This window comes from Felis catus, chromosome E1, assembly GCF_018350175.1.
Source record: "Felis catus isolate Fca126 chromosome E1, F.catus_Fca126_mat1.0, whole genome shotgun sequence".
Taxonomy (NCBI): Eukaryota; Metazoa; Chordata; class Mammalia; order Carnivora; family Felidae; genus Felis; species Felis catus.
Window position 1 is genome coordinate 55815374 of NC_058381.1, and position 9988 is coordinate 55825361.

Here is a 9988-nt window from a genome sequence, read left to right on the forward strand (position 1 = left end):
CAAATTCTGAAAGCCAAACATTCTACTGCAGGTAAACTAATCAACCAAACCAATGTTTATTCTATCAGGCCATGATATCCCATGTGGGGCTGGCTCTAAGAGAGGAAAGTAAAGAGAGAGCTCTAGCAAATATAAAAAATAAATAAATAAATAAAATACAATTAGTCTCAGTATTTATTTATTTAAAATTTTCTTAGGTAATCTCGACACCCAACATGGGGCTTGAACTCATGACCCCACGATCAAGAGTCACATGATCTACTAACTCAGCCAGCCAGGGCTCAAAGTATTTATTTTTGTGTGTCCTTAAACCCCCTTTATTTATTCTCTCTGTAGTTGCTTTTTTTAATCAAACTAACCCATGTATATAATTTTGAAAGTCACAGATTTTGAAAGGCTTATTAAAAAAAAAGGGCAGTTCCCCACCCCAACACCTACAAGCAATCACCCTTAATTCTGTTTTTAGCTTTCTTTTTGCACCTACAGTATTTCTAAATAATATGCTTCTGTTGTTTTTAAATTTATTCCAGCCATGACCTATTGCTTGCAAGATGTTCACCCCCGACAGTTTCCCCTTGCCCCATCCCAGTAATACCACATATTCCGGTTTAAGCAGTTTCACACTGCAAAATATTCTTCACTGCTGATTTAAATATATTACAACCAACCTTCCTTTCTAGTATAATCCTTTACTTTTTCCCGGCATTAACAACTGCTTTTCCTTCTTTGACTACTCTCCAATATGTGTACCCATTTTTATTTTTTTGCAAAGGCTTCAAAATCTCTGCTATGTGCCTGTCAATGTTTTCTACTATTTATTTTAATTGGTCTCCAGGGCTGACTGTTGGAACCATGTATCAGTGATGGGAAACCTAAGAATAACTGAGCAGATCTAACAAAAATAAGGAGCTGCATTTTTGAAAAAGAGAAATCAGAAAAACCAGACAGAAACTCAAAGCATTGTCATTGTCAAGGTGCTATGTTGCAACAGGGCGCAAACTTCTGTTTCATTCGGGATTTCAGACAACTGCAGTGTAACCAACCGAACAGCAGCAGCATAAAAACCAAGACAGTTTTCAACACTGGTTTTCCTGTTACCTAACTCATCTACCACAGGTTTCCTAGAGAAAGCATAAACAGACTAACACTCTTGAAAATCATGTTTCAAGTAACTACTGCTTTGTGAGATACAGTTTGAGACAAATGAAAACCAGGCACAATCAATACTTCTGGGCTGTGCCAAATAAAAATTAGCAGCTCATGGAGAAGACCTGGAGGGGTCAGCTTATCAGACCAGCCACAGAAAAGAGCACTCAGGCTATTCAACGGGGTGTGTTTCATTAATAACAAAACTATCTCATACACAACACTAATGACTAAAAGGAAGAAAGCTGAAAGTGGACACAATGTATAATGATTTCAACAGAGAAGATGGGTGGAGAGTACACTGAACCCTAATGAGAATACTTAAAACTGTTGCAGCATACACCCTTCCTTCAGTCCATCACACACAGCAAATTCTAAAGCAAGTGCAACTTGAATCGTTCATTTCAAGCAATGTGCACTGAATCCTAAAATGCAGTCTTCTAAAGGTATCTGTAGGATTTGTTCTCCTTCCATTTAACTCTTCTTCCCCAAATTTACAGAAAATAAAAATACACAACACTCACTGGGCAATATCACTTAGTGTTAAGACCCCATGGTCTCTAAAAGCAGGTTGATCTGGGTTGAACTAATGACCTTGGTGCTTACCGGCTATAATTTTGGGCAACCCCCCCCTTTTTTTTTTTGCTGGGGGGTAAGCCTTTTAAACAAGCCCCATTTCTCATTTGTAAAATGGGGATAGTATCACCTACTTCATAAGATTCATTCACCATTAAATTAGGTAATATAGATAATATACGTGAAGTGCTTTGGACAGGGCCCGACATTAAGTCATTCAAAATAAGTTAAAATGTGATTCTACTTAAAACAGAGATGTTCACCTTCACTAGTTAGAAACTGCAAATTACAACAATGAGATTTCTTTCACCTACTAGTTGCCCAATTTTTTAAAGGTTTATAATATTTAGCCTCTGCAATTCTCTGGTTGAACAGACTCCCAGGCTCTTTATTCAATGTTCAAAGCTTAACAATTTGAGCTGCTACTATATGCCTGACAATGTGCTTGGTATTGGATTGTAATAATAAAACCATCACAGAGCACAGGAGCCGGGAATTAATCAGTTCAATCTTTTTGGAAAGTAATTTTATAGTATCTACTGACAATTTAAAAATACACACCCTTGAACAAGCAATTCCATTTCCTACATTTATCTTGCTGAAACACTGACAAACACCATGTGCAAAATACATATATACCTGATCAATATCCATGAGAATGTCTATGAAATATATTTCTATATAAATACTAAAAGATATTATCAAGTTAAAAACAAAAATGAAGAAAGATTTGTTTACCCCATTTCTGTAAAGCAAAACATTATTTATCAGCATGTGCTAAAGAAAAAAAAAAAAATCAAAGGGTTAACAATGGTTATCTCCGGGAGCAAGGTCACAAAATATTTTCATTTTCTGCACCGTATACCTCAGTTATATTTTCATCACTACTTTTATAGTTAGAAAAAACCGAACACCGGGACGCCTGGATTCCTGAGTTCAAGCCCTGCATCGAGCTCTCCGCTGTCTGCACAGAGCCCACTTCGGATCCTCTGTCCCCCTCTCTTTCTGCCCCTCCCCCGTTTGCATGTCCAGGCGTGCTCTCCCCCCCCCCCCCAACCAAATAAAATAAACATTAAAAAAAAGAAAGAAGGAAAAAACAAACACCAAAATCTTACTGGTGTTCTGGAGTCAAACCTGGATTCAACTGTCGCTTTACCACTTGACTAGATGGGGAACACTAGAGAAATAACTTATAGTCTCTAATTCCTAGTTTCCCTAAGCTGGAAAATGGGGCTAACAGCATCTACCTTTTAAGGGCATTTTGATGATTAAAACCAATAGCCAATGGGGCACCTGGCTGGTTCTGTCAGTAGAGCTTAGAGAATGCTCCTCTTTATCTCAGGGTTGTGAGTTTGAGCCCCACATTGGGTGTAAACAATACTTAAAAAAAAAAAATTAAAAGTCTTAAAAAAAAAAAGGGGGGCACCAGGGTGGCTCAGTCGGTTGAGTGCCCGACTTCAGCTCAGGTCATGATCTCACAGTTCCTGGGTTTGAGCCCCACGTTGGTCTCTGTGCTGACAGCTCAGGGCCTGGAGGCTGCTTTGGATTCTGTGTCTCTGTCTCTCTGTGCTACTCCCCTACTCACACTCTGTCGCTCTCTCAAAGATAAATAAAGATTAAAAAATTAAAAAAATATATATTAAAAAAAATAAAAGAAATTTTTAAAAATCTTAAAAAGAGAGAGATACCATGTGTAAAGGCCTTCATAGAGTCTCTGGCGCAAAGTGCTAAGAAGCGTTAACTGGCTAGTATCACCAGTACCTTTTCAAATACCAGGCCACTATATTCTTACATCGTCCATCTTCCATCTGCGTACAAACTTAGCAGAGCATTCTCGTAGGTAAATTAACAGCCCTATTAAGTACAAAGTTTAAAATTAAATTGCTCCACATCACAGTCCTAACAATGCTCACATACTTACGCATATAAAGACTAATCACATCTATCATCAGTTACTCTGTTTGGCTTTTAAATATTTACTCTGTATATACAGAAGGTGTGATTTTAAATGGACTAATTGAAAGCCGCATTCCACTCCATCCTCATTATTTTACAGCTGCATTCTGCAGCAACAGTCTTGGTCACTGGACCAGTAGCACCAAAACCTCCCTATTCAGAGACTGATTCACTGTGGGGTGCCTTCTGGAGTTCTGCAAAAGGTAGGGGCCTTAGGCCCAGAGCCTGATTTAAGGTAAGACTCACGGTAATTCTCATGCACACTAAATTCGAAGCATCACTGTTGTACTAGAAGGGCGCCTTAACCAGATTTTAAACTTTGCATTCCACACAATGCACTACAAGGTCTTTGCATAAAATGAAAATAATGCGTGTTCACTCGGCTCAACTAGGAAAAAGCCAACTTTGACAAATAAAACCAAGGACTCCCAACAGCCATTCAGTAGTGCTGGAAAGTTCTTCTCAATTAAGCAAGTAACTAATTAATTTCTCTCAGCAGAGCGCGGTGAGTCTCTACTCCGTATTACTTAATTTCTCCAAAATCTGTTACTCTTCTGTTCTAGGTAACAATCAGAACTGCTGCAGCCCAACAGGCAACATAACAGATTTTTCTCAGAAAAATCGCTAAGTACCATCAACTAGTGGTATTTAAAACCTAGCAATCCCTCAGATCTGAATACACTTGCTAACGAAGTGAACTCCCTCAAGCATTTAAATGCTTGCTCTTAGTACCAGAAAAAGCCGATTATAAGAATTAACTTCGCTTTTTACCTTGGGAATTCAGAAAATTTTGAGCAAGGGAAGGAGCAATGGAACACTAGTTATTCCTCTGTCAAAAAACAAAAACAAAAACAAAAACAAACAACCCCTCAACAACAATAACAAAGATGAGTAATTAAAAGAACCCTGGCAAAGAATTCATATTATCACAATGCCCAGGTTTTAATTCATCGGCGGTCTAAATAAATTCCATTCCCTTAAATATTTCACGTTATCTTAGTTCTATTGTAATATATAGGTCTATGACTGGTTTTTGTTTTTCAACATTAACCACTTCCCACTAAAAGCCAAAAAGAAGTCAGATGATGAGTGGGCCCCTGGGTGGCTCAGTCGGTTAAGCCTCCGACTTCAGCTCAGGTCATGATCTCGTGGTTCGCGAGTTCGAGCCCCCAAGTAGGGCTTCTGTGCTGACAGCTCAGAGTCTGGAGCCTTCTTCCGATTCTGTGTCTCCCTCTCTCTCTGCCCCATCCCTGCTCTCTGTCTCACAAAAGTAAATAAATGTTAAAGAAAAAAAAAAAAAAGTCATACAAGCCCCAAATTGACCCAATCTTCCTTACTAACATGAGAAACCTAGAAAGAAAAAAGAAAGCAATCACACGGTACAATGTTAAAATGAAAACAACTAAAACACAAATAACACAAGCCAGCTACACTTGTGACCTACTGGTGGTATTGATTACTTACGGATGAATTCAATCCTTTGAGCCTCCCCGTTCCCAGGGGGAGAACTTAAAAGTCTAGGCAAGGTTCTCTGGCAACTCTTCTGGCTGACTGAAGGAACCCATAAAGGAGGAAAGAGGGTATCTTCCCCAGAGAGAAAACGGACTCTTTAAATGAGGGAGAATACACGAATTGCACCAAAGGTCAGAAACCTCGAAAAATTATGCCCAAGAGGGGGACAAAAAGGAGGAAGGGGAAGTAGATTAGAAAGAAAAAAAAAAAAAACGGGGGCAGGGAGGAAGCAAATGACTTGCATTACACGAGTAAGCATTTAGTGAACCCAGTGAAATGGAGAAAGGAAAGGCAACTACTGGAGAAGTGCAAAGCGAAAAAGTGAGACAGGAAAGCCAAAGAGACTATGCTAACTTCTTTCATGTGTCTTTTAGACTCGTTTCCGAGGCAACAGAGCCAAAAGATAGACCCCGAGTGCCTTTCGGCTCCTCTGCAAATCGGACTTTCATAATAACTCCCCAAACAAGCTGTAACTCCTACGGCTTGTGTTTAAAAGAGCAAATGAAAAGTACCACTGCTTTTCTAGCCTCTCGCATTGAAATCATTCCTCGGAACATTTCAACCAACTGCTGCTTGTTGTTCTTTACAACAATTTTTCAGAGGATAGTTCCAAAAAAAAAAAAAAAAAAAAAGCGACAGACGTAAAGGCATCTCAACCGGCTCCAGGAGCAAAAGGTTCTCACTCATGGTATTCATAGGGTTGGTGGGGTCCCTCCCCAAATTCGGCCTAAAGACACCAGGAGATGGTGACGTGGTGGCCGTGCAGGTCGAAGGAGCATCAATCACCACATATGCAGCCGCTGCGAATCCCCCGCCTCCCGGGCCAAGTCAGACTGACTCACAGAATGAGTACCCAGGGCTCCCGGGCTTCTCCCGGGCCCCTTCTGCGCAAACCCTCTCGAAGAAAGCGTAGAACTTAATTAGGAGCCCCCGGCCCCCTGCCCCAGGGTCCGGGGCTGTGAGCCGAGCGAAGGGCCGGGGGAGGACGGTGCCCCAGGAAGGAAGCGCTCCAAAAGGGGAAACGCGGTGCCCGGAGCCCCGGGGACTCCGTCCCCCGCCACAGGCCTCGCCACTCCGAACCCGAGCCCCGGCAGCCCTCGGTAGGCTCCGGCCCGGTCCCCGCGGGCCAACTACCGCTGCGGAGCGGGGGGGAAAGAGGCACCGGAGCAGCGCCGCCGCCGCCGCCGCCGGCCGCACTCACCGTGGCGCAGCTGCTCCGCTCCGCGCCCGGCCGTCCCCTCCGCAGCGGTGCGAGCGGCCACCGACCCCGCTGCTGCTCCCCTAGGGCAGCGCCTGTGCCCGTCGCCGTCACCGCTTCAATCTTCGTCGACACCGCCGTCGCCGCCCGCTCGCCGAAGCAGCACAGCCGCCTGGCTTCCGCTCCTCGTCTGGGTCCCGCGAGAACTTCTCCGCGCGGCCCCGCCCCGCCCCGCCCCCGCGAGACTTCCCCCGGCGGAAAAGCGCAGAGCGCAAGCGCTCCTCCTCCGCCCGGGTCGCGCAGGTAGCCACCATCTAGCAGCTTAGGCGCCTGCGCCAGACCGCCCCGCAGCAGGTGGCACCGCCGTGGCTCCGCCTCCGGGTCGCTGTAACCCTTTCGGTTCCGAGGCGGGTAAATTACAGCCCAGCCCTGAAGGGGTGACTCTTCACCACACCCTAATCACTTCCTTTTTCTTGCCACCAAACCGAGGCAGTTGGCGGGGAGTGGTGATGGGGTGCGGAAATCTCCCTCCAGCATGAAGCACTCCAAATAGAGGACCAGGTTTTGAAATATTTGAGAATCCGGTCCAAACTGCAGTGTTAGGCGAATATATTCTTTGCTCCTTGATCTAATCAAGTGCTTGAAATATGCTAAGCGTAGGTATGAGTATAGGTGCTAGGTATAGAAGGTACAACGATGAACAGAAATCCTAGCCCTCAAGCAACTCAAGGTCTAGAAGGGATTAAAAGTAAACAAAAAATGCCCTACGTAATGTTAGAATTATTTGGGGGAATGCTGAGTAAGCCAAAAAGATGCGAGGAAGGACCGCTACTCTCATCTCAGAATAGCCTTCCCTGAAAAGGTGAATGATGATGATGTCTGAGCTGAAGACCAGTAGGAGTTCACCAGACAGAGAGGTGGAGATAGATGCATTCCTGGTGAAGGGAACAGCACGCATGTACAAGGAACGGAGGCGTGACAGAGTCGTGTTCTGTTCAATGCTAAGTAATTCCTATACCAGGGAGATAAGTAGGGTAGCGACAGATGAGGCTTGAAGAAGTAATTCATATTTTTCAGTTCCAAAAGCTCTTTCCAGTTAAAGAGAACAGAACGTATCAAATGGTAATGTTCTCCCTGGAAGCCAACAAAATAGTGCTGAGAGGAGAATGACAAAATATCTGATTCTATAGAGAAAACAAGCCATCGAAATAAGGAAAATGAATTTTTCTTTCACCAAGTGATTATTGAGCATCAACTCCATGCAAGGCACTATGGGAGGGAATAGATGAACCCTCCAAAGCCTCTGCTTTCAGCAGTTTGTAATCCAGAGGAGAGTTGCCTAGTCTGCAAGGCAACACAGCTGGCCTTACTTAATTCCCATTGAACCGTATATAAGACTTCAGAGGAGGGAGCCAGTTACTTGGTGCTCAGGTAATCAGGGAGGGCTTGGTGTTTGAACTGCAACCTGAAAGCAGGGAGGAAAGAGTGACAGAATTAGCCAATATTTCAGATTGCCCAGAGTTTAGTATTTGGGGTGGGGGGAAGTAATAAGAGGCAAGGCCAAGACGTATGGCTTAGGGTTCATTGGCAAGCGATTACCAACCTCTGAAGGCTTTTGAGCTGGACATGTCTGATATGTAGTGAAGATAATAAGAGGACTATCTATTCACTACCTGGAGTATGCTAAAGTCATAGCATTTCTACAGGGTGGATAAAAATATCCCCATTTACAGACTCAGAAACTGAGGCTTAGAGTTTAGTCTCAGCCTAGGCTTAGAAACTAGGCTTCTTAACTTACCCAAGGAAACCCAATTGTAATAGACCCAAGACTTGAACTTAGGCCTGTCTTGTTTCAAAAATCCATATTTTTCCAACTATGATACTTTATAATTTCTTTGTAATTCTAGAATGGTGGCCAAAAAAGAGAGAGAGAGAGAGAAATGAAAGGGTAGGACTTAGCTGCTGAGCAGGGAGGAGAAGGAAGCGAGGGAAGAGTTGCATTTCTTTGTTTTGAGTAGGGGGAACAACAGAGAACTTTGCCAGTCAAGGGGACTAGCTAACTGGGCAGGGGAGGAGTTGTGCAGGGAAGGGGCAGGGAAGGAGATAAGGATGTCCAGTTTTGGAAATGGAGAGTTCATCATTCTAGGAGACATGCAGGTGGAAATGTCCAGTATGCTGTTGAAAACCTCAATGCATTCATTCGTTCTCCCCACAACGTTAACCGAGCAACTACTTTGTAGAGAGCGGAATTACCTGTCACAGAGCTTGCAGCCTAAATGGGAACATACCATCGAGAGTATGACATTTGCAGTCCAAAGTCCTTAGCACCTTTGGGAGCATACAGCAGGGGACCTGACCTAGCCCAGGGAAGGCCAGGGAAGGCTGAGGAAGAAGGTTTGAGACTCTGATTAGCCTGAGAGGAAAAGAGCGTTTTAGGAGAGAGGACGGCATGTACAAAGCCCAGACAGTAAGAGAGGATTCACGGAAGCCATCTCACTGGGATGATGAAGAATGTGGGACGTGGATAAAGCATTTGGAGAGGCTCATGCAAGGCCTTTTCAGTGCTGCTAAAAACTAGGCACTTGATCCTATAGGATGCTGAAGCAGGTGTGGGCCACGGTCAGATTTTCATCTTCAAACTACTTTATCGCTCTGCCTGCAGAGTGAAAATCAATGAGAACTAAGATATTTATCATCCACAAGACAATAATATCTCAAGTTCCTTGCAAGACCTTTATGGATCTGGCTCCTGCCTGCCAGCCCCACTCTGTCTCCAGCCAACACACACGCTCCACCCAAACTAAACCATGGAGGTTTCCAGAAGGTACCATAAGCTTCTGAGTGTCCATATCTTGGCACATGCAGTTTCCTCTGCTCAGTTGGAGCCACCCCACCCCTTTTAGGCCCTCAAGCCAGTTTTAGGGTTTCTTCCTCACAATTCCCACAGTCCCTCCAATCTCATGGCAGCATTATTTGCTCAAAATCTTCCCCCACCCTCCCTCCCTTCTAATGCTCTACAAGCTCCCAGAGAAACAGGACCATCCCTTTTCCCATCTGTATTCCCAGCTCCAGCGCAGTGTATGGAGGGAATAATGGATGGATGGATGGATGGAAAATAAATAACAGAAGTTGACTAGAGATAAAGATGTGGCTGCTTTTCTGTGTGATGTGATATTTGAAGCTAAGGAAGTGGGTGAGATCTCAAAGGAGTATAAATTTCTAAGACAACAGGGGGAAAAAAAGTATGCACTTCCTTTTAAAAAAGACTCAGTATATCTATGCAAAAATATATGCGTACGGACCAGATTTGGAAGAGAACATTTAAAAATAAAAACAAATGTCTTGAAATGAAGCAACGTTGGTTGACTTATTAAAAAACAACAACAATACACACACACACACACACACACACACACACACACACCAAAACAAAAACCCCACTGAAACCTTCAACATTTGTTGTATGGTCTTTTCCACAAAAATTCTTTTCAACAGACACAGACTCAGAAACTTAAGAGAACAGTTGCCCAAAATCATTCCATGTAGAGAAAATAAACCGCACTAGAGGCAACAGCATTTGCCATGCATGTGGCTAATGTT

General features: G+C 43.6%; 1 protein-coding gene across 1 annotated transcript in view; it reads right to left on the reverse strand.

The window, feature by feature from the left end:
• The window catches only part of GRB2 (growth factor receptor bound protein 2), a 73146-nt gene extending 66556 nt beyond the window's left edge, over positions 1-6590 (reverse strand). Inside the window, exon 1 of the mRNA XM_023243990.2 lies at positions 6392-6590. The gene's annotated coding sequence lies outside the window, so the exon portion shown is untranslated. The remainder of the gene's footprint in view (positions 1-6391) is intronic.
• Positions 6591-9988: the final 3398 nt, after the last annotated feature.